Source organism: Sus scrofa, chromosome 17, assembly GCF_054392235.1.
Source record: "Sus scrofa isolate SSC_HxYL_T2T_F1_AM1 chromosome 17, Sscrofa_HxYL_maternal_Yorkshire_Landrace_v2.0, whole genome shotgun sequence".
Lineage (NCBI taxonomy): Eukaryota > Metazoa > Chordata > Mammalia > Artiodactyla > Suidae > Sus > Sus scrofa.
In genome coordinates, this window is record NC_139399.1 from 11,196,954 (window position 1) to 11,223,335 (window position 26,382).

At 36.0% G+C, this 26,382-nt stretch overlaps 1 long non-coding RNA gene across 1 annotated transcript in view; it reads right to left on the bottom strand.

Annotated features, from left to right (window-relative positions):
• The window catches only part of LOC146395131 (uncharacterized), a 403,482-nt gene that overhangs the window by 185,121 nt on the left and 191,979 nt on the right, over positions 1–26,382 (bottom strand). Inside the window, exon 5 of the long non-coding RNA XR_014831860.1 lies at positions 25,013–25,113. This is a non-coding gene — a long non-coding RNA (uncharacterized LOC146395131). The remainder of the gene's footprint in view (positions 1–25,012; positions 25,114–26,382) is intronic.

A 26,382-nucleotide genomic window follows, 5' to 3' on the forward strand; every position in this document is an offset into this window, starting at 1 on the left:
AAATTGATAAACCCCTAGCCAGACTTATCAAGAGAAAAAGAGAGAGGACTCAAATCAATAAACTTAGAAATGAAAAAGGAGAAGTAAAAACAGACATCACAGAAATACAAAGGATCATAAGAGACTACTATATGCAACTATATGCCAATAAAATGGAAAACCTAGAAGAAATGGACAAATTCTTAGAAAAGTACAATCTTCCAAGACTAAACCAAGATGAAATAGAAAAGATGAATGGACCAATCACAAGAACTGAAATTTAAACTGTGATGAAAAAACTTCCAACAAACAAAAGTCCAGGACCAGATGGCTTCATAGGCGAATTCTATCAAACATTTAGAGAAGAGATAACACCTCTCCTTCTGAAACTATTCCAAAAAATTGCAGAGGAAGGGATTCTCCCTAACTCATTCTATGAGGCCACCATCACCCTGATACCAAAACCAGACAAAGACACCACAAAAAAAGAAAACTACAGGCCAATTTCACTGATGAACATCAATGTAAAAATTCTCAACAAAATACTAGCAAACTGCATCCAACAATACATTAAAAGGATTATACATCATGATCAAGTGGGATTTATCCCAGGGATGCAAGGGTTCTTCAATACCCACAAATCCATCAGTGTGATACACCACATTATCAAACTGAAGAATAAAAACCACATGATCCTCTCCATAGATGTGTAAAAAGCTTTTGACAAAATCCAACACCAATTTCTGATTAAAAAAAAACCCTTCAGAAAGTGGGCATAGCAGAAACCTACCTCAATACGATAAAGGCCATATATGACAACCCACAGCTAACATCATTCTCAGTGGTGAAAGCTGAAAGAATTCCTGCTGAGATTTGGAACAAGACAAGGATATCTGCTCTCACCATTACTCTTCAACATAGTTCTGGAAGTCCTAGCCACGGCAATCAGAGAAGTAAAAGAAATAAAAGGAATCCAAATTGGAAAGGAAGAAGTAAAAGTATCACTATTTGCAGATGACATGATACTATACCTAGAGAATCCTAATGACTCTACCAGAAAACTGTTAGAGCTCATCTGCAAATTTGGCAATGCTGCAGGATACAAAATTAATACACAGAAATTGATGGCATTTCTATACACTAACAATGAAAGAGCAGAAAAAGAAATTAGAGAAGCAATCCAATTTACCATCACATCCAAAAGAATAAAATACCTAGGAGTAAACCTACCTAATGAGACCGAAGACCTGTATTCTGAAAACTATAAGCCACTGATGAAAGAAATCAAAGATAACACAAATAGATGGAAAGATATACCATGCTCGTGGATTGGAAGACTTAACATTATCAAAATGACTATACTGCCTAAAGCAATCTACAGATTCAATGCAATCCCTATCAAAGTACCAAGGACTTTTTGCACAGAACTCGAACAAAATATTTTAAAGTTTGTTTGGAAGCACAAAATATCCAGAATAGCCAAAGACATCCTGAAAAAGAAAGAAAGAGCTGGAGGAATCAGGCTCCTGGACTTCAGGCTATACTACAAAGCAACAATCATCAAAACCGCATGGTACTGGCACAAAGACAGACGTAGATCAGTGGAAAAGGACAGAAAGCCCAGAATTAAACCCACGCACCTACAGCCAACTCATCTATGACAAAGGAGGCAGGATATACAATGGAGAAAGGACAGCTTGTTCAATAAGTGGTGCTGGGAAAACTGGACAGCCACATGGAAAAGAATGAAATTAGAACACTCCCTAACACCACACAAAGAGAAACTCCAAATGGATTAAAGACCTAAATATAAGACCAGACACTATAAAACTCTTAGAGAAAAACCAAGGCCAAACACTCTCTGATGTAAATGACAGCAACATCTTCTCAGATCCACCTATCAGAGTGTTGACAATAAAAATAAACAAATGGGACCTAATCAAACTGAAAAGTTTCTGCACAGCAAACTAATCCCTAAATAACAGAAAAAGACAACCCACAGAAGGAGAGAAAATCTCTGCAAGTGAATTGACGAACAAGGGATTAATCTCCAAAATTTACAAACACCTTCTGCATTTCCATACCAAAAAAATAAACAACCCCATCCAAAAATGGGCAGAAGATCTAAACAGACAGTTCTCCAAAGAAGACATACAGATGGCCTCGAAACACATGAAAAGACGTTCAACATCACTCATTATTAAAGAAATGCAAATCAAAACCACTATGAGGTACCACCTTACACCAGCCAGAATGGCCATCATCAAAAAGTCTACAAACGAACTCCCAGAGAGGGTGTGGAGAAAAAGGAACCTAAGTACACTGTTGGTGTAATTGTCAATTGGTGCAAACACTGTGGAAAACAGTATGGAGATTCCTCAGAAAACTAAACATAGAACTACCATTTGATCCAGCAATCCCACTCCCAGGCATCTATCCAGAGAAAACCATAACTTGCAAAGACACATGTACTCCGATGTTCATTGCAGCACTCTTTACAATAGCTAAGACACGGAAACAACCTAAATGTCCATGGACAGAGGAGTGGATCCAGAAGATGTGGTACATATACACAATGGAATATTACTCAGCCATTAAAAAGAACGAAATACCGGCATTTTTAGCAACATGGATGGACTTAGAAATTATCATGCTATGTGAAGTCAGTCATTCAGTGAGACACAAACATCAAATGCTTTCACTGACATGTGGAATCTGAAAAAAGGACAGACTGAAGTTCTTTGCAGAACAGATGCTGACTCACAGACATTGAAAAACTTATGGTCTCCGGAGGAGACAGTTTTGAGGGTGGGGGGATGTGCTTGGGTTATGGGATGGAAATCCTGTGAAATCAGATTGTTATGATCATTATACAACTACAGATGTGATAAATTCATTTGAGTAATTTTTTTAAAAGCAGAAATAAATAAATAAATTAACTAATTAATTAAAAAACTATGCCTGTAGAAATACTTCCTTACATTGCTAAGTTGCTAGAGTCAATAAGCTAAATTAATAAGATTTATACTGAAAGTAGATCTGGGACTTGTTATAAATTTGATTTGTTTCAGTTTCCCACTGGCTTTTAGCACAAGATCAGAAATTTTCCTTCAGTAGGTTGTGGTATCTGAGGACTGGTGTTATTCCAATAAACCATTTGCTTTTTATAGTCAAACCCCAGCTTCAGGAATCATAAGATAATTTTCCTTTACAGACAGGCTTCCAATTTTTGGAGTTCTTGGCTTACGCCTGATGCTAGCTTCCTGCTCTGCCTCATCTTTGGAGTATAGATGTGTTACACTTTGTGAAAGTTGAGTATAATTAGGAGAACTTTTTCTCATGTTCCCAACCTTTAGCTTTCCAGAGTTAAAAGCCAAGCATGTCTTATAAAATTTCTCAGTTTTCCTGTGCCAATCCCAGCCCTGAGCTGCTGAAAGTCTGAAGTAACTTTAGTGGATTTAGCATGCCCTGACCCCAGTCTTCTGTGGAGAACTCCTATGCACAAAGTGAAAACCTTTGAGAAATGATTGGTAGCTGTGTTCAGACTCACAAAATATCTATTACTCCTGAAGATTCTAATCTGCTATAATAGTTCAAATATGACCATAAAAAGCTCATGATAATTTATCAGTTTCTCTTTACCCCTTCTATGGGAAATTTCTCATCTTCCCTTTGTTGTTCCATCAGAGATGAGGTGATATTCATTCACCATGGTTCTCGTATCTGGAAATTGATGTCACTGTCTAAAATTTAGTTGGTTAATTTTCATTGAGTCTTCAGATCTTGATGATAAACAAACAAAAGCAATGATTTATAGATTATTAGGCTTGTTTTGCATGTTAGGCTATGGGTGATGTTCTTTTGCAAATTTTGTATCATCACTACAAGCAAAATATGCAATTAGATATAGTCACATTTCTAGGATTAAAAAAATTTAATACAATGGACTGGGACAATCATACTTGATCTATGTTTTTTATATCTGTATTCTACGTGCTGACAACCTAAATATTTCCCACTTAATTAAAAAAAACTCTAAGACATACTATTTCTTTCATATTCCATCTTTCTTTCTGATAATCTTAAGAAAATATATCCTTCCGCAAAATATTTTAAACAATTTTACACAAAGAACACAATATTTTAAAATGCAGTGATGAAGAATTGAAGTTCAACAGACAGCTTACTAGATGCCATCCCATTGTAGAATAAAATTATCTACATGTATGTAAGATCTCTGATCTTATGAGACTGCTTTTAGAATTTTGTCTGTATCTTTCTTAAGACTATTAAATAACAAGTCACTGCTTGCAGAAGTTACTTCCACAAATGAGTTCTGTTGTTTATCTTATCATTGATAAAATCATAAGAAAAACAATAGAGTCAAATACATTTATAGAATTGTATTGCTATGATGTGACAAAATGCAAAATACCTCAATCTGACAAGGTGAAAAAATGATGACATATTTTCTAGCCATACTTGAACTTGGTTCTAATAAGAGATGTATATTTCACAAAAAACACATTTTTATCTACATACATATTGCATACTTATATTTATTAATTTTTTTTCTTTCACAGCACAACTGTTTTATGCTTTAAATTTGTAATTTGCAAAGAATGAGCACAGCTCAGAAAAGCAGTCTTCTGATTCAGCAAATTTGTGTTCCCAAGAATTGTATTTAATTGGAAGAATGTTACTGCACTTGTCCTTTTTAGTGTTGCAAAGTCTGCGAAATATCTTGTTAAGTTTCCCACCAATCAGAAAACAAACCTGATTACCACACAAAATAAAAGTTTATAATATATTCAAGTCATTAAGTCTATTTAATTATATAGGTAATTTCTAGTTTATTAGAATGATTTTTTTTTTCAACTTGAAACAGCAAATGAAGAATGGGGACAGAATACTTCTTTAAAAATAACCTGCATGTGACTAGAAGCCCCAACTACTCTGTAGATAAGGAAACTATGTTGTGTATTTAGTTATGCACATCTCATTTAAATATCTGATAAAATTTCTATGACATCTTAAGCACCTAACTTTGTGTTAATAGAACCATAGTTATGTCTTTGAATAACAGTTGGTAAGACTTTCATGAAAGGTTCTCTATCTGTAACAGTGTGCTAATGACAGGCCAAAAGATTGGGGTAGAAGAGGAGTTGGGGAGGCCAAATAGGAGCTTCTAAAGGATCTTGTACATGGGTGCCAAGAAAAACTCTGAGGAGTATAGAAATTAAGTCATTTAGAAGTTTTAGGAAGTTCTCTTGTAGCACAGCAGGTTAGGGATTGGCCTTTGTCACTGCAGCAGTTTGGGGTCACTGGGTGGTTAATGTCTTAGCAAAAGTATAGAAAACTTTCAATAAGGAATATTCTGACGAAGCATTCCTCTGAAAGTCATCAAATTCATTCTGAATTCTATTATGGTGTGACCTATAATTTTATTTTGAATAATAAGTCAGGGCTAGAAATTTAGACAGCTTTACTTTCTAGTTTCTGGGTCAAAATGAGATGAATATAAATAAAAATATACACTGCAGAATAAAGGATAACATCATTCGAAAGTCCTATAGGTATAAAAACAGAAAGAGTCTTGCATTTAAATCTTCATACACCCTTATTGCTTGTGTGATTTAGGCATATTACATAAGCTGGGCTTCGTCTCTTCTGTCTGGCTCTTCCATTTCATTCAAGATTAGAGGCACTGTATGTCAAAGACTTACCATAATGCCTGACACATAGGGGGAATGAAGGAGCAGAGTTTAGTAAATCTTTCATTGGCTCACAGTGGCCAGCTATATTAGCTGAGGATCCTGAACTAAAAGGATATTGCTAAAATTTTTAAGTGATTCATGACTGCAGATCATCAATGGAATGTAAATGTACAACATCGAGGAATTGAATTTGTGTTAATTGCTTTCATCATTAAACTAATATATGTTAGTTTCTGCTCTAGACACTTAAACATAATTATGCCATAGCATCATTGTCTCCATGGTTTAGTTTAATTCTATGCTGTGTCTCCTTTTCAGATGGGTACTATAAAATGAAAATCAGATAATTCATTTAAAAATCATTAAAGGTAGATTAGAGAATATATATCTACATATGTAGCTTTGACATTTAAAGTTCCTTATTAAAAATCATTTTATAATACATTTTACAAAACGTAATAAAGAAATAAATGAATTCAAACATCTTTCATGGGCACTAAATGTTCTGGTAGTCTGCAAACATAAGAGGGACTTTCTCCTTCATTTAGAAATTACAGAGCAAAGGCAAATAAAATAGGGAATTTACTACATTTTATGAAAATAACAATGCATTTCAGGAAGCCACATTAAGGCAAAATATAAAATGACATATATCTGACTCAATTCTACATGACAATAAATTGAATACATGATTTTTTTTCTTGTAACATGCCAGGCATTGTGCTATATTCTTTATATATATATTCCAATTAGTTCTTATAGTAACTGTATGCAGTAGGCAGTCATAGTAGTTCCATTTTTTTCTTTTTTTTTAATTTATTTATTTATTTTTCTGCTGTACAGCATGGGGGCCAAGTTACACTTACATTTATACATTTTTTTCCCATTCTTTCTTCTGTTGCAATGTAAGTATCTAGACATAGTTCTCAATGCTACTCAGCAGGATCTCCTTGTAAATCCATTCCAAGTTGTATCTGATAACCCCAAGCTCCTGATCCCTCCCACTCCCTCTCTCTCCCCCAGGGCAGCCACAAATCTATTCTCCAAGTCCATAATTTTCTTTTCTGTGGAAATGTTCATTTGCGCTGTATATTAGATTCCAGTTATAAGTGATAGCATATGGTATCTGTCTTTGTCTTCCTGACTTATTTCACTCAGGATGAGAGTTTCTAGTTCCACCCACATTGCTGCAAATGGCATTATGTTGTTCTTTTTATGGCTGAGTAGTATTCCATTGTGTATATATACCACTTCTTCCTAATCCAATCATCTATTGATGCACATTTGGGTTGTTTACATGTCTTGGCTATTGTGAATAGTGCTGCAGTGAACATGGGGTGCATGTGTCTTTTTCAAGGAAACTCTTGTCTGAATATATGCCCAAGAGTGGGATTGTGGGGTCATATGGAAGTTCTAGGCATAGATTTCTAAGGTGTCTCCAAAATGTTCTACACAGTAGTTGTACAAATTTACATTCCCACCAGCAGTGCATGAGGGTTCCCTTTTCTCCACATCCCCTCCAGCACTTGTTATTTGTGGATTTATTAATGATGGTCATTCTGACTGGTGTGAGGTGGTATCTCACGGTAGTTTTGATTTGCACTTCTCTTATAATCAGGGATGTTGAGCATTTTTTCATGTGTTTGCTGGCCATCTGTATATCTTCCTTGGAGAACAGTCTATTCAGGTCTTTTGCCCATTTTCCATTGGGTGATTGGCTTTTTTGCTATTGAGTTGTATAAGTTGCTTGTATATCCTAGAGATTAAGCCCTTGTCTGTTGCATCATTTGAAACTCTTTTCTCCCATTCTGTAAGTTGTCTTTTTGGTTTCTTTTGGGTTTCCTTTGCTGTGCAAAAGCTTTTCAGTTTGATTAGGTCCCATTGGTTTATTTTTGCTTTTATTTCTGTTGCTTTGGGAGACTGAACTGAGAAAATATTCATGAGGTTGATGTCAGGGAGTGTTTTGCCTATATTCTCTTCTAGGAGTTTGAAGGTGTCTTGTCTTCTATTTAAGTCTTTCAGCCATTTTGAGTTTATTTTTGTGCATGGTGTTAGGGTGTGTTCTAATTTCACTGCTTTGCATGCAGCTGTCCAGGTTTCCCAGCAATGCTTGCTGAATAGACTTTCTTTTTCCCATTTTATGTTCTTGCCTCCCTTGTCAAAGATTAATTGACCATAAGCGTCAGGGTTTATTTATGGGTTCTCTATTCTGTTCCATTGGTCTGTCTGTCTGTTTTGATACCAGTACCACGCTGTTTTGATGACTGTGGCTTTGTAATATTCCTTGAAGTCTGGGAGAGTTATGCCTCCTGCTTGGTTTTTGTTTCTCAGGATTGCTTTAGCGATTCTGGGTTTTTTGTTTTTCCATATAAATGTTTGGATTGTTTGTTCTAGTTCTGTGAAAAATGTCATGGGTCATTTGATAGGGATTGCATTGAATCTGTAGATTGCTTTGGGTAGTAATGCCATTTTTATAATATTGATTTTTCCAATCTATTAACACAGAATATCTTTCCATTTCTTTACATCTTCTTTAATTTCTTTGATTAGAGTTTTATAGTTCCTGGCCTATAAGAGAACCTCTTTGGTCATGTGTATTCTGAGGTATTTGATATTTTGAGGTGCAATTTTAAAAGGTATTGTGTTTTTGTATTCCTTTTCTAATATTTCATTGTTGGTATATTGAAATGTGACTGATTTCTGAATGTTAATCTTGTACCCTGGTACTTTGCTAAATCTATTAATCAGTTCAAGTAGTCTTTGGGTTGAGTCCTTAGGGTTTTGTACATATGGAATCATGTCATGTGCATACAGTGACAGTTTGATCTCTTCTCTTCCTATTTGGATGCCTTTTATTTCTTTTGTTTGTCTTATTACTGTGGCTAGGACTTCCAAAACTATGTATAATAGCAGTGGTGAGAGTGGGCATCCTTGTCTTGTTCCACATTTGAGTGAGAAGGCTTTCAGCTTTTCTCCATTGAGTATTATATTTGCTGTGGGTTTGTCATAAATGGCTTTGATTAAGTTCAGGAATGTTCCCTCTATACCTACTTTGATAAGAGTTTTGAACATGAATGGATGTTGGACTTTGTCAAATGCTTTTTCTGCATCTGTTGAGATGATCATATGGTTTTTGACTTTTCCTTTGTTAATGTGGTGTATAACATTGATTGATTTGTATATGTTGAACCATCCTTGTGAACCTGGGATGAACCCTACCTGGTCATGGTGTATAATTTTTTTGATATGTCGTTGGATTCAGTTGGCTAAAATTTTGTTGAGAATTTTTGTGTCTATAATCATCAAAGATATTGGCCAATAGTTTTCTTTTTTGGTGTTATCTTTGGGGTTTTGAAATTACAATGATGGTGGCATCATAGAATGTCTTTGGGAATGTTCCTTCTTCTTCAACCTTTTGAAAAAGTTTAAAGAGTATGGGCACCAGATCATCTTTATATGTTTGGTAGAATTCACCTCTGAAGCCATCTGGTCCTGGACCTTTATTGGTAGGGAGTGTTTTTATGACATTTTCAATTTCATTTCTAGTGATTGGTCTGTTCAGTTGGTCTGGTTCTTCTTGATTCAGTTTTGGCAGGCTATAAGATTCTAGAAAATTGTCCATTTCTTCCAGATTGTCAAATTTGTTGGCATATAGTTGTTCATAGTATTCTCTTATGGTTTTTTTGTATTTCTGCAGTATCCATTGTGATCTCTCCTTTTTCATTTATAATTTTGTTTGGGTTCTTTCTCTCCTCTTCTTAGTGAGTCCAGCCAAGGGTTTGTCAATTTTGTTTACCTTTTCAAAGAACCACTCTTGGTTTTACTAATTTCCTCTATTATTTTTTGAATCTCTATTTTATTGATTTCCTCTTTGATCTTTGTAATTTCCTTCCTTCTGCTGACTTTAGGTCTTCTTTGTTTTTCTTTTTCTAATCCGTTTCAGTGGAGGGTTAAGTTGTCTATTTGAGATCTTTCTTCTTTTTGAGAAAGGCCTGTATCACTATAAATTTCCCTCTGAGCACTGCTTTCGCAGCATCCCATAGATTTTGAGAGGTTGTGTCTTCATTATCGTTTGTCTCAAGGTATTTTTTAATTTCCTTCTTGATTTCATCATTGATCCATTGGTTTTTTAGTAGCATGTTGTTTAGTCTCCCTGTAGTAGGTTTTTTTCTCATTCCTTTTCCTGTGGTTGATTTCTAGTTTCATGCCATTGTGGTCAAAGAAGATACTTGAAATAATTTCTATGCTCCTAAATTTGTTGAGGTTAGCTTTGTGTCCCAGTATGTAGTCAATTCTTGAGAATGTTCCATGCACACTTGAGAAGAATGTGTATTCTGATTTTTTTGGATGTAATGTCCTGAAGATATCAATTAAGTCTAACTTTTCTATTGTTTCCTTTAGGATTTCTGTTGCTTTATTGGTTTGTGTAGAGGATCTGTCCATTGATGTGAGTGGTGTATTAACATCTCCTACTATGACTGTATTCCCATCAATTTCTCTCTTTATGTCTGTTAATATTTGTTGTATGTATCTGGGTGCTCCTGTATTTGGGGCATATATGTTGACGATAGTAATATCCTCTCCTTGGATGGATCCCTTAATCATTAAATTGTGTCCTTCTTTGTCTTTCTTTATGTCTTTTGTTTTAAAGTCTATTTTGTCTGATATGAGTCTTGCAACTCCTGCTTTCCTGTCATGCCTGTTGGCATGAAATATTTTTTCCCACCCCTTCACTTTCAATCTATATGTGTCCTTTGTCCTAAGGTGGGTTTCTTATAGGCAGCAGATTAAAGGTTTTTGCTTTTTTATCCACTCAGCCACTCTGTGTCCTTTGATTAGAGCATTCAGTCCATTGACATTTAAGGTGATAATTGATAGATGATTATTTATTGCTATTTTGAACCTCGTGTTCCAGTTGATTCTATGATTCTCCATTCTTCCTTTCTTTTTTTTGGTTGGATGGTCTCTGATTATTTTTGAGTGTTTTTCTTTTCATTTTTTTGTGAATGCAATGTTTGGTTTTGATTTGTGGTTGCCCTGTTTTTTAAGTATGCTAACCCCTTCCTATATTTGTGTGTTTTAGCCTGATGGTCCTGTAGGTTCAAACACTTCATTACTATACTAAAATTAAGAAGAGAAACAGACAAAACACAAAAAAAGAAAAAAATTTTTAAAAGAGTCTATTTATTTCCTCATATCCCTTGCCCACATTTTACAATTTTGATGAAAATTTTTTTCTTTTTAATTTTATTTTGTTTTAAACATGTTCATGATTAAATCTGTATGCTGGCTTACTTGAGTGACTGCTCTCTGACTGAGGTTTCCTCAATCCTTACTTTTTGGTTTATAGAAGCCCTTTCAATATTTCTTTTAGCCTGGGTTTTGTATTGCTGTATTCTTTTAGCTTTTGTTTGTTGGAAAAAAATTTTTATTTCTCTTTCTATTTTAAATGATATTCTTGCTGGATAGAGTGTTTTAGGTTGCATATTTTTTTTTCCTTTTAGCACTTTAAATATCTCTTGCCATTCCCTTGTTCTCAGTGGCCTTTCTGTAGAGAAATCAGCTGATAGCCTTATGGGGGTTCCCTTATAGGTAACATTTTGCTTTTCTCTTGCTGCCTTTAGGATCCTCTCTTTATCATTAACTTTTGCCATTTTTATTATAATGTGTCTTGGTGTGGGCCTATTTGGATTCAACTTGTTTGGGGCCCACTGTGCTGCCTGTATCTTGAAATCTGTATCCTTTAGATTTGGGAAGTTTCCAGTGATAATTGCTTCAAATATATTTTCCATCCCCTTATCTTTTTCTACTCCTTCTGTAATTCCTATTATGCGTACATTGGCCCAATTTATATTATACCATAGGTCTCTTATTGTTTCCATGTTTTTTCATTTGGTTTTCCATCTGCTGTCCTGTTTGGGTTATTTCCATTATTCTATCTTCCACATCACTAATTCGTTCTTCTGCATTATTCATTCTGGTTTTTACTGACTGCCCTTAGCTCAGTTTGTATCTCTGCAAATGAATGTTCTAGTTTTTCTTGGCTCCTCCTTATATTTTCTAGTTCCTTTCTGAGGGTATCTGCATTACTGTTCATATCTTCTCTTAATTCCTTCAGTATTTTCACTATTTCCCTTTTGAACTCCAAGTCTGTCAGACTGCAGAGGTCTGTTTTATTGTTGACTGCTTTAGGTGAGTTGTCCTGTTGGTTTGACTGGGGGTGGTTTCTCAGCTTCTTCATCTTGTTTGTTGTTTTCTTTTTCTTGGTGGAGTTGTACTCCCCGTGGCTGGGCAGGGTTTGCCTTGGCACTGCTGTGGAATGTTTCCCAAGGGCTGGTGTTGTTGGTCGGTCATCTTTGAGGCAGTGTGTCTTTTCCTAGGGGTGGGCGGGGCTGACAGGGTCTCTCTGAAGCAAAGAAGAACTTCCTGAGGGCAGACAGGACTGGGAGGTCCACACCACAATGGGAGCAGATTTTACTCGGCCGGACAGAGATTGCTCTGGTGTTTCTGGGCTCTGGGGCTCTTCTAGGGGGCTGGTGGTGCTGGTCAGCTTTTCCATGGGAGTGCAGCACCCGCAAAGATGGGAGCAGCCAGCTGGGCCACTGAGAACCCAAGGGGTTCTTCCCCAGGGTAGCCAGGATTGGCAGGACCCCCCCGCAATGGAGGCAGATTTTGCACGGCCAGGCTGAGCTTGTTCTAGCTTTTCTGGGCTGCAGGGTCTCTTGCAGGGGGCTGGCAGTGCTGGGCAGCTGTTGCACAGGAGTTCAGCAACCCCCGAGGACTGGAGAAGCTAGCAGGGCCACTGAGAACACAAGGGGCTCTTCCCAGGGCAGCTGGGATTGGCAGGATCACCCTGTAATGGAGGCAGATTTTGCATGGCCAGGCCAAACTTGTGCTAGCTTTTCTGGGCTGTGGGCCTTTTCCAGGGGGCTGGCAGTGCTGGGTGCTGCTCTGCGGGGTTGTAATCCCTCCAGAAGGCAGGCAGGCCAGGGCAGGGAAAGCCCCTGCAGTGGATGGCTTCCTGCAAATGGTGAGGCCAGCCCTCCGGGATGGCAGGCAGCCTCAGGTCCAGCATGTGCACTGGGGGTAGGGGGAGGGGGGATGCACTGGGAAGCACAGCTTTCTGATAGCTGGCGGGCAAGCGAGCTCACTGTGGCATGGGAAGTATTCTATGGTGGCCCACCCTTCATCCTCTCCCTTCCCCAACACTGGCACCTTGTGTCTCCTGCAGATCCAGCTCTTCTCCCAGTTTCCCTCTGATGTGGCTTTCCACCTCCCAGCCCTTACCATATTGCTCCCTCTACCTGTGACACTTGGCTTCCTAGACTCCCAGGCAGTCTCTGCCCTGCCAACCCAACAGACCACTTCCTAGTCCCCCGGGGTGGTCTCTGTCCTGCCAACTGGACAGACTGGTTCTTAGTCCCCCAAGCAGTCTCTGCACTGCTGACCCCAGCCCACTCCCGAGGACTAACCTCCGGAGCCGAGGTCTTAGTGCCCAGCCCCCACCCAAGCATCTCAATTTTTGGTGACTGTGCCAGTAGTTTGGATGATCTGTTTGGTTCTCACTCTGCTCTTCAGAACTCAGACTTACTGCTGTGCTCTTCTCTGCATCTGGAGATTCCTGTGATTCAACTGATTTTTCCATCAAGTAGGTGACTTTCCAGGGTGTGGGATCCCTTTCTCCTCCACAGTTCCCTTTCGGAAGCGCCTGTCCAGCCCCAATTCCCCTTCTCTCACTCTCCTCTTTTCTCTTGTTTTACTCAGTTATGTCATGAGATTCTTGCCATTATTGGAGTTTAGGTTCTTCTGCCAGTGATTAGTTGCTATTCTGTGTGAGTCATTTAACTTGTAGATGTGGTTTTTTTTTGGTTGTGTTTGTGGGAGAGGGCGAGTGTGTCCCCCTACTTTTCCGCCATCTTGCCTTCCTCTCATATTTCCACTTTATAGATGTGGAGTTGACATAATTCTGTGGATTTAGATTTGAGTTAATTCATTCTCTTTTTTACAAATGTAGTAAAATATACATAAAATAATATTTACTATTTTAAACATTTTAAGTTTATAATTTAGTTACATTATGCACATTCACATTGGTGCATAACTATCACTACTATCCATCTCTAGAAACTTTTTTTTTTGCTTTTTTAGGGCCGCACCCATGGCATATGGAGGTTCCCAGGCTAGGGGGTCTAATCAGAGCTATGGCTGCTGGCCTACACCACAGCCACAGCAACACAGGATCCAAGCCGCATTTGCAACCTACAACCTCAGCTCATGGCAACACCAGATCCTAAACCCAGTGAGCAAGGCTATGGATTGTACTGCAACTTCGTGGTTCCTAGTTGGATTCATTTCCACTGCACCACAATGGGAACGCTAATCTTCAGGAACTTTCATCATCTCAAACTGAATCTCTGTACCCCTTAAACAATAACTTCTCATCCTCCCCTTCCTTCAACCACTATTTTACTTTTCTGACTCTAAGAATTTGACTGTTCTGGGAATTCACATTGTGGAACACACAGCAGAAACAAATCTGACTAATAACCATTAGGTCGTGGGTTTGATCTCTGGCTGTGCTCAGTGGGTTAAGGATCCAGCATTGCCTTGAGCTGTGGTATAGATTGCAGATGTGGCTTGGATCCTGTGCTGCTGTGGCTGTGGCATAGGCCGGTGGCTGTAGCCCTGATTTGACCTCTAGCTTGGGAACTTCCATATGCCACAAGTGTGGCCCTAAAAAGCAAAAAAAAAAAAAAAACAAAAACAAACAAAAAAAAAGAATTTGACTGTTCTAGGAACCTCATATGAGAGGGAATAATACAATAGTTGTCTTTTTGTGTCTAGATTATTTCACTAAGTGTACTATCCTCAAATTTCATCCATGTTATAACATCAGAATTTCCTTCCCTTTTAAGGATGAATAATATTCTATTGTATGTATAATTCACATTTTGTTTATCCATTCATCTGTTGGTGGACATTTAAGTTGTCTCCCCCTTTTGGCTATTGTGAATACTGTTGCTATAAAAATTGGTATACAAATATCTGTTCAAATCTCTGTTTTCAATACTTTTGGATATATATCATAAGTTGAATTGCTGAATCGCATGGTAATTCTATGTTTAAGTTTCTGAGGCATCCCAATTACTGTTTTCCAGAGCAGCCATACCATTTACATTACAACCAGCAACCACAAGAATTCTAATTTCTCCATATCCTTGCTAGCATTTTTTACAACAATAGTATTTCATTGTGGTTTTGATTTGCATTTTCCTAATGATTATGTTGAACATCTTTTCATATGCTGATTGGTCATTTGTACATATTCTTTGGAGAAATGTACATCAAATTTTTTGCCTATTTTTTAAAATTAGGTTGCTTGTGGAATTGTAGGATTTTTGAAAAATATATTAGAGATATCAATTCCTTCTCAGATACATAATTCAGAAATATTTTATCCTATTCTGTGAGTCGTCTTTTAATTTTCTTGTTAGTGTTCTTTGATGCACAAAAGCTATTAGGTCTGAAGTTCAATTTATCTATTTTGTTGTTGTTGTTGCCTGTATTTTTGGTGTCATACCCAAGAAGGCATCGTGAAATATTGTTATAAATATCCATTGTTACAAATATTTCCTCTATGTTTCTCCAAAGAGCTTTACAGTTTCAGCTCTTACATGTAGTCTTTGATACATTTTGAGTTAATTTTTAATACAGTTTAAGCTAAGGGATCAATTTCATTCTTTTGCATGTGGATATCCAAATTTCCCAGCACAATATGTAGAAAAGTTGTCCCTTCTGATTGACACTCTTGTTGAAAATCATCTGATGATATTGCAAGAATTTATACCTGGGCTTTGGTCTATGTATCTGTCTTTGTGCCTATATCATGCTGTTTAGATTACTACAATAAATTTTGAAATCAGAAAATGTAAGCACTCCCGTTTTGTTTTTCTTTCCAAGGTTGAGGGTCCCTTGAAATTCTATAGGAATTTTTGGATAGTTTTTTTTTCTATTTATGCAAAAAAAAAAAATCAATGGGATTTTGATAGATACTGCATTGAATCTACACATTTCTTTCAATGACATTAAGTCTTTAGTTCATGAACATGGCATCTCTTTCCATTTATGGACATCTTTCTTAATTTTTCTGGGCAGTGTTTTGTGGTTGTCAATGTGTTAAGTCTTTTTCCTCCTTTGTTAAGTTTATTCCTAAGTATGTTATTCCTTTTGATGCTATTTTTGGCTGAATTTTCTTTTTATATTGCTCATTGTTACAGTATAGAAACACAATGGACTTTTTTACATGTTGATTTTGTACCCTATAATTTTGCTGAATTCATTTATTAATTCTAATGAATTCTAGCAGTTTTTGTGAAATATTTAGAGGATTTTGTATATAAGATAATGTCATCTGTGAAAAGAGGTAGTTTTATAATTTAGACCCCTTTTATTTTTTTTTTGTCCTGCCTAATTGCTTTGACTAGAACTTTCTATACTGTTTTGAATAGAAGTTCTAAAGTGGACATCCTTGTCTAGTTCCTGATCTTAGAATAAAAACTTTTTTAGTTTTTCACCACTGGTTATAGTGTCAGGTGTGGATTTTTCATATGTGGTTGTTACTACGTTAAAGATGTTTCTGAGTCCATTCATTCTTACCTAAGACACTCTAATATTAATACCTCTCAGTTGCTTCTGACTATATTAACATTTTTCAGCAAATTACAGAAATTATACATCAAGTTGGTGCTAACTAACTCCAGGACACTGAGAATGTATCTGCTAATTCAGAGATTTATCAAACATATCTATTAGTCTTTGGTGCTTAAAAAGTAAGGGGAAGAATATATAATTTGAGTTTTAATAAAAGGGGAATATTCACAGAATGCCACAGAGCAGAGAAAGAGACATAATTAACTTTGCCTTGCTAGAGGAGGCCAGCACATCCCAGAGGTGATCACTGAAGAATAAATAATTACCTAGCTGGTAAATAAAGATCCCGACATTCAGGAAGTACAGGTTATTGATAAAAAAATTCAAAATAGAACACAGGATATACACTGGAAAGGAAATATGATACATCAGGCTCAGGGATTTGCAAACAGAAATGCCTGTTTGTGTCATGTGCGTTTGGTATCTATCCTGACATGACGGGTTACATTTTAAATTACATTTTGAAATGTAATTTGAAAATTTAGAGAAAAACTATTTTCCATATAGTGATGGAAAGTTATGGGAAAAATTGTTAAAATAATATGTATAGAAATGCAGTGTTTGCCACGGGTAAAACTGTCCTATATCCTCAAACCTTCAGGAGTACCCGTTCTTCAATTTGGGGAGAACCAAGCTTCCATTATTCTGGGGTGTGTGTGTGCGTGTGTGTGTGTGTGTGTGTGTGTGTGTGTGTGTGTGTTTCAGGGCCACACTTGTGGCATATGGAAGTTCCCAGGCTAGGGGTCAAATCAGAGCTGTAGCTTCCGGCTTACACCACAGCCACAGCAACATGGGATCCGAGCTGCATCTGCAATCTACACCATAGCTCATGGAAATGCCAGATCCTTAACCCACTAAGCAATGTCAGAGATCAAACCTGCGTCCTCATGGATACTAGTGGGGTTCATTAACTGCTGCGCCACAACAGGAACTCCCTTTTCTGTCTTTTTAATAACAGTTCACTTACTATACTAGGCAGAGCCTTCCAAGAAACCCAAAACACCATTTTCTAGACTGAAGCCTCTGTGAAACTCCTGCAGGAGAGGGATGATTGCCTTTCACTATTGGATCTCTAGGTACTACTATATTAGCCAAGTACCATTAATATTGTTGATCGTGCAAGGATTCCCTGAGAAAAAGAGCATACTGAACAACTTCTCAAGTAAGAGAAAGAAATACATCAAAGCAAACACAGAGCTGGTACTATTACATGGTTCATTAGCACTTTGATTTTAAATTGGACTAGAAAGAAACAATTTAATACATTGTCATTAATAAAATTGAGACAGCTTTACCAAAATTTAACTTATCATTCACAAAGATGGTTGTACATGACTGCTATATTACTGTATGTCTGAATAATACTTCTTGTTAGACTACTAAGTGTGAAACAGTGGATTATTTCTGATATGACCAGAATCATATCATCATCTTAATACCTGCTTTACACTAAAAATAGTATTTCTAAGAAGATAAACTATTATTTTGTACTTTTGTTTAAAAATTATATATTCATAAATCCTTAGCTTTTGCTTGGTAATATTACCTTCATATTTTACTTTATATAAATATGACTGCTTGTTTGTGCCAGTAAATCAATTAGTATAAATTACTATCAATTAATGCTCTAAAGGAGTGATGACATATTTATTTTCATTCTTACTTCGGAAGTATATAATAATTAGCACATTTTATACATTGTCCATTAGATTTTCTCATCAGCAAGCTGTGTGGAAGTTTGTGAATTGTATATTAAATATTCTATATGTTGAATCAGAACACATGTTCCAATAGGTTCTACCTCCTAAGTGGAAGCCAGAATATCTCTCTCATTAGTTTTACTGAGAATTTTTTTTGATATCCCATTTTTATTTTTCATAGTAATAATTTATCTTTGTTTTCTTTCATAAATCTGGCTAAGATTTATTTTTGTTATTTTCTGTAATACCATCATTTTGTGTTGATTTTATTATAAATTTGATTAGTTATAATTATTATTTCTTTCCTTTTTTCTTTAGATTTGATATACTTTAAGTTCTGCTATGTGCTTGAGATTGAAGGCAGTTAATTTGGTTTCAACCTCTCTTTCTTTCTAATAGATTCATTTAAAGTTATAAATTTTTGTCTACTGCTTTAGCTGCATATCACAAGTTTTGCTATGTCTTATTTCTATTTTATGTTCAAAATGCTTCCTTATTTCCCAGTGACTTTTTTGATTCAGAAATTATTTAGAAGTCCGGAGTTCCCATCGTGGCACGGTGGAAACAAATCCAACTAGGAACCATGAGGCTGTGGGTTCGATCCCTGGCCTCACTCAGTGGGTTAAGGATCCGGCATTGCCATGAGCTGTGGTTTAGGTCACAGACATGGGTCAGATCTGGAGTTGTTGTGTAAGCCAGCAGCTATAGCTCTGATTCAACCACTAGCCTGGGAACATCCATATGCCACAGGTGTGGCCCCAAAAAGACAAAAAAAAAAAAAAAAGGAATTATTTAGAAGTCTATTGTTTAATTTTTAGGCAACTGATAATTTTCTAGTTTGTTTTTCTCATTTTTCAATTGACATCTAGATTAGCTCAATTTTTTTTTCAGAGAATATACTATATGATTATAGTTCTTAGGGGACTTGTGATAATTTCTTTATGGCATTAAAATCACTTTTCCCCCCTTTGTTCTACATATATCAAGAGCTTTTATTTATTAAATTGATGGGTATGGTATTTTAAATATGTCAATTAAGTCATTATTCTTGTGTGTTGATGAGATTCTATATAGCCTTCATATCTTTATTCTATCATATATAAAATTTCCTTTTTTGGATTCTGTATACTTTTTGTTGATATAGTTTGAAATGATTCTTGGTTGTGCACTCAGGGGAATATTCTCCTGTGTGTGTTTTGGGTTATGAGGATCTCCTGGCTTGTGCCCCACTGTCCTATTTACTCTTGCCTGAACTCCCTGCAACAATCTCTGATGAGAGTTTTGCCTTCCTGTCACCTTCCTTCTCAAAGAGTCACCATCTTTTAACTTTCTTTAAATCTTCTGTTGTAAGTTATATTTTCGCTCTTATTTTAACACTTCTGATTTTATATTCTTTCCTATTTTGTCCTTTTTTGTTTTTTATGTAGACTTCAATGTCCTTTTTATTTTATTTATTTATTTTTTTAGGGCCGCACCTGTGGCGTATGGAAGTTCCCAGGCTAGGAGTTGAATTGGAGCTATAGCTCCCAGCCTACACCACAGCCACAGCAATACAGGATCTGAGCCGCATCTGCAAACTACACCACAGCTCATGGCAATACCGGATACTTAACCCGCTAAGTAAGGTCAGGGATCAAACCTGCATCCTCATGGATGCTAGTCAAATTTGTTAACTGCTGAGCCACGATGGGAACTCAAATTTCATTGTTTTTATCATATCAAGTACTTTTAGCGTGCAATCACACACACACAAACATAGATGCAAGGACGGGAGAATATTTATTTATTTATTATTGCCTAACTACTTTCCAATATGTGTTATAGGATATAGGCATTCGAGTGCTATGTTTAGACCTAGTTTTTTTTAAATATCATTTTTTAACATTTACATTAAACTTTTATAACTAGATTAATAATAATAATGGCAGAGATACCTATATTATGCTTATTTCGTTTGGGTGCTTATAGGCAGATACTGTATGCATAATTTTTGTATTCTTGTGTTCTTAATTTTATTCAATTTCTCATTCTGTTGATTGAGTCATCAGATACAAGAACATTTAAAAGAGGAATGATGCCTAGTTTTAAGTCCCAGTATAACTGAAAATGTCTTACTATTATCTTTACCCAAGAAAGACAGCATAGGCAAGGAAAATTTCTTTACAATATTTTTCCTTTCAAAATTTTGCTTATATTTCTCCATCGTCTTCTAACACTTAAGAGTTGCTGGGAAGCTTGCAACCAGTTTATTTTTGCCTCTTAGCTCCTCTACTGGGGTACTTCTAGGTTTTTTCCTTATCCTTCTTCTTGTCTTTTTGTTGTTGTTGCCTGAGGAAAGTTTTATTTAATAGTTTATATTTGACTATTGTTTCTTTCACATTTGCTCTGTATTCTTCTTCACTGTTATATTGAAACTCACTATCATAATTATTTAAAAATAAATTTCTTAATTGTTCGCATCTTTTTTTATGTTGTATCATTGGGAAACTTACTGCCCTCCCCAAATTCCCTAATTATCAGCTCAGTTTTCTAAAAACCAATTAAGCTCTTTTGAAAAGCAAAGATTAAATAACATAATTAGAATTTCCAAACACAAACATATTGGAAGATTATATTTATGCACAAGATGGAAGAATGCATCTTTCATCTGCATGGTCTGCTCAGATGAAAGAATGGTGAAGTATAGTGAGTATCTCAGACTGGTATACTAAAAAAAGAACCTAAAATTTAAATTGTGAAATAAATGCAGGTGTGTTTTTTGAACATCCATCCATAAAGATGTTGTATTATTTTTAAAAGCAAGAAAAATAATTTATAGGAAATCATGTCAAGTGCATAGAGTCACAACTGTGGGATTTATAAATCAAATCCACCTTGGAATACACTGTTTAATATTGTTCTTCATATTCTGGGGATAAGTTTGCAAACTTGAAAGAGGTCCTCAAGAAAAGAATGGCTTGTATAACATGAAGAAAAGGAAAGAAAGAAAGGGAGGAAAGAAGGAAATATTAAATTAGGAAGACATATAATAAAAGTCATTATTTTTGTAAAACTTTTAGAACACTGGAGTTAAGGGAACTGCTAAAAATGTAGTTAATTAACCTATCTGTCAAAATGGGAGAGGGGAAGAGGGTACATATCAGCATTTGGGCCTGCAATTGAAGACCCCGGAGTTCAATTATGCTTCATTTGATTTGGTTCATGGAGTTTAGAAGTAAATATGAGCCATCAGCAAGAGCAGTGTAAGTGTAGAGCTTAAATGTGGACTGACACAACCTTACCAATGACCTTGCATACAAGAGGAAGTCATACTTAATTTTATAAGCACGGAGATAGACAGAGTTTTTTGAGTGGGAATGTAATTCAAACACAACTGCATATTTGGAAAATTAAACTGATTGTTTTGATTTTGAGTAGGAGATGTAGGGAAACCTATTTCAATAATCCAAACAGGCATTTTTACTAACTTGATTGGAATGGAAAAATTTGGAATAGTTCAGGAACTATTATAAAGCAAATTTAACTGAACCTCAGAATGGAAAAGGATCAACACTAAGCAGACATTATGTATTAGCAATATATAGTTACAACTGACCAGATTTATTCTTATGTTTTTATAGACAAAGGTAAGAGGAAAAATGATGGCTGATAGTACTGTCATATTCCTGTACTCTCTTGAATACTTCTCCATCAAGGATGTGATTGCTCAGTTAAAACAGATCTATTTTCCCTAAAATTCGCTGCCCTTATTGTCAGCAAACAAGTTGTATTCTTCCAGTCTTAGTTTAGCACAATTCAGAATTATTCTGCTGGCAAAACTGAAAGTTTACTATTTACTTAATTTTTGGAAAGGCATGGTGCACATTCAAGTGGAAATATTAACCAATAAAGATAGATTTGAACTTTCTGAGCCCAAGCTATGGTTTGCTTTATGGAGAATTTGAGGACAATGTTAGGAATATAGGAATAGTACCCAGTCTTGCCTGCCATATTTTCTCTCGCTATAGCAAAGACAAACATAAAGTGCTGGTTAATACAATGATCAGCTCCTTCAGGGATCCCTTTAGCTGGAGAAGGCTGTCTCCCCAAGGAGGTGTCATTTCTGCCAATGGCTCTGAGAGATTACTTTGTCCTGGCGGCTCAGGACCAGTCTACCTCTAGAGCTTTCCATGGGGTTAACCAAGACTCTCCTGGATCTGCATCACATTTGAAATTTTTTCTCTGCCCAGTCTTGACTTCTCTACCAAATCTTTCAAGTGCTGATCCCAAGAGGACTCCTTAATAAACATACTACATGGTAAATGCCATCATAGTGTCTGCCACCTAAATTGTGACACTATCTTTCACTAGAAAACCAGGAAGACATTTTTTTAAAATACCTTATTTATTTCTCAATAAAGGCATGTGCTAAGTTCACTGCAATATAAAGTTCAAGCTATTCTTTTGGATTTCCTAACACTTCCCTACTTAGTGATATGGCACTAGTTCTTAGACAACAACACCTGAAAAACTTCTAATTCCCACATTCAGTGCTATGCTTCACAGGCAAAGAAAGGATAAAGATCATGTTCCACATGCAACCAAACTTGTGATAAATCAAACATACTATGTGCACCACCATCCAGAAATCTATCTGGAATAGCACACTAGATACTCAAGGAGAAAGGAAAATACTGGTTTGTGAAAGGATTTGAAAAACAATGTCATGTGGAAAACAGCAATTTATTTTGAGCAAAATTCTGACACAAAAATAATTTATTCACCTTGCTTTCAGCACAGACTTCCAAAAAAACAACTGTTATAACTGAATTGTACTCCATCATCATCACATGATTCTATTTTGCTTCAAACCTAATCTGTGGAACAAAGCTAAGTAAAATAAATCTTTAAGCTATGATCAGAAGGAATTCCACTATTTCACAAAAAGCAGAAATATTGTATCGATGGAACTTGATAGTGTTGTTTCACCAAATGGTAAAATTCACAGGCTTCTAAGAATAAATCCTGGAAATTTTCCAAATTAAAATAAAAAATATTTGTAACTACCTATAAATTAAGTTGTATCCCTCCTAAAAAAAAATTATATGCTTTAGTCTTAACTTGCAAGTCCCTCAAAATGTGACCTTATTTGAAAAGGATATCTATACAGAGGTAATGAAGAGTAAAAGAGGTCATTAGAGTGGATCTTAATCCAAATGACTGGCATCCTTTACAAAAAGCAGGGATTTGGACACAGAGACCAACAAGCACAAAGGCAATACTCTGGGAAGAGATGAAGGAGAGGCCGCATGAGGACTAGAGCTTTGCTGCCCCAGGTGAGGACACTGGTGCTGCAACAGCTGAGGATGCTGGAGAAGGGCCACCTTCTACAGGCCTCAGAGGGAGCATGGCCCTGTCAACAACTGCTCTGCAGGCTTCCAGAAGAATGAGAAAAATTTCACACAACCTAAGCCATGCTGGAGCTGCTGTAACTTCCTGGTTACAGCAGCTCCAGGAGACTAATAAATAACCTAAAATTTTTAAAAATTGATTTTGCTATTTTTCCCATTTTCTAGTATTTGCTGAACCACGTGTTCAGTTACATGATTTGATACTATATATATATAAAAGATATATAATATAGAGAGAATAGATTCTCGTGTGTGTAATAAATATATATTATATATATGTATGTGTATGTGTATATATATATATATATATATATATTTATCAGAATCTATTTTTTATGTTTACATGGAACTGGTTTCAAAAGCCACAATTTCCATATTGTCACTATTGTATAATATTCTCCATGTCTATTCTTAAAAATAGCATTATGCTAAGCTGAAATGCCCTTGAAGGAAGTTTCGTCTAAAATCATTTTAGGAAACTACAAATATCAAGCCTCAGTTTAAGGAACTGAATTCCAGCAAGCAACTGAGTATTTGTTTCAGTTCTAAATAACAATTTCCTTGTTGTTCCAGGTGTTACTACAACTGGGTGATGAAGTTAGTGCATAATGGTAATAATATGCAATCCTTTCACTCAAACTCTGGTCTTATTCTTAGTTAATATCATAGCTTTCTAACTGGGTATGTGAATGGCTTTGATGATTGGGTTAAAAGATTTTGAAGAAAGAAATCAGAGTGACTTAATTCTGGAGAATCAAATTCAGGAAAGTTGTTCACAATTTTTAATAATAATGAATAAGTTGTTAGAGATACTTGTGAGGTCTTGTTTAGATCCTCAGTAATGGGTCAGGTTGTCACAAAATGTCAGTTATTTCAAGTTTCTCAGATTTCCTTCTGAGGACATCATGTTCTGCCTTTGACATCACTTCATAATCTAAAGGAATAGAAGGATTCCCAAAGGTTATCATTTCAAGTTAGGAAATAGGAGGCACAGAAGAAGGTATCTGTGAAGAGTACTGAGCTATTTGTGAGCATATCTGCAGTAATAAACGTTTCTTGCTGGAAATGCAGAATGTACACTAGGGACTGGTTAGAACTCTACACAGAAGGCTATCACTTGTCAGTAAGAGTAACCACAATCATTATCAACAGCCCCACACTGTCCTGAACCGCAATTGGTCCCAGAATAGTCAGGGAAACGGACCTAGTTCATCAGATGCTGACTTTTGCAGACTGCTCTATCTAATTATTCACGGTTTGGATGTGACAACAGCACTCAGACTTCACTGATGTCCTGCAGCTCTCTCAGGGCAGGCACCTGAATAACCATGTGTCAGGAAAATACAGTCCTTCAAGAATGATGGGTACCTTCCTGCTCACAAAAATGTCATGCTTGCACATACAATATATTTTCACCTTATTTTAATTAGCATTGGATTATTTTATAGATTAACATAACTTAAAGTATTTAAAATTTCCTGAAATTGAAATTGATCTGAGAGCCAGGCATACTCACCAGGCTTGCTTGGGGTGCTCACTGCTGGCCATTGCTGGAAATCATCCCAACGACTCCATTACAATCTTGATGAAAATGACTTCCCAGGACTCTTCTGACACCTATAAGTTAATTACATTAATTAGTTTATACTTTCAACCTTGACATTTTACTGGTAGCTAGAGTGAACTGCAAGGGCAATATGTTATTTAGTACAGGCTATGGGAGAAGAATACGCTGAAGTCAAATTTAATCTTTTAACAATTTGCTTAGAAAGCAAATTGTTAGTGACCTCTGAGAAGGAAGAGTCATGAAGAAAGAGAGAAGGGGAGGGATGGGAATAGAGGGAGAAAGAAAGGCGGCGGGAGAAGCAGCTATTCGAATTAACACATTGAAAGTGAAGAAAAAATGAAGCGAGGTTTAAATTGGGAAATTCTCAATAGAGTCAGGACAATGAGTAAGTTCAGTAATCAGATCTAACTATCTGGACATTCATTGTGTTTCCGCATCCATTTGGATGCCTGCAAATCCCTTGAAATTATTAAAAGTGTTCAATGTTCTTTTGTTAAGTAATGTTTTTGGCTGTTCCCATTCTGATCGTAAATTGCATATTATCAGTAATCCTGTACTTATCTGTTCATGAAGGACCTTCTGCTATCGAATACTCTCAGCTATAGAAAAGCTTAAAATTAAACACCTTTTTCATGCTCTCTATAGTTTAGCTAAAGGATGCTACATTGGACTATGCCTAGAATAGTCAGAGAATTATTCTGATAGGTAATGACCTTTAATCTGAGTATTAAATGAACTGACATTTTTTCAGAAGGACAGAACAGGTAAATAAGGGAGGAAGCAACAGTAAGAAGTTATCTAGGTTGTTGTTAAATGCACACACTGTCATAGGCATCCAATTTGAGGTTTTTTAGGTACCACATGTATTATCAAGACAAGTAACCTAATCTTTCTTGACCTTAATTTCCTCACATAAATAAGGGCTATAAAAGACCAACCTCAATATGCTGTTGGAAGATGTAAATGAGATAATGCATGTATGCAGTGTCTGACATATACAGAAGGAATGTAATAAGTGTTAGCCATCATTATTTTTATTATTATCATCCTCACATCAAAGTGCCTTTTGAAGAGCATATTCAATTTATTGTGGATTTTATTTTCCAAGTGAAACAGGAACAATAAGAATAAAAGACAATGTTGCTGTACAGCAGAAACTGAGCATTATAAATCAACTATAATTTTTTAAAAAAAGAATAATAGGCAGTAAAATAATAGAACTCTGAGGTGATATAATAAAATTTGGCAGAGTTCTGAAATTTTACTTCTGTTTTTAGATAGTCATTACATACATTAAGTAATAATATATAAGGATCAAT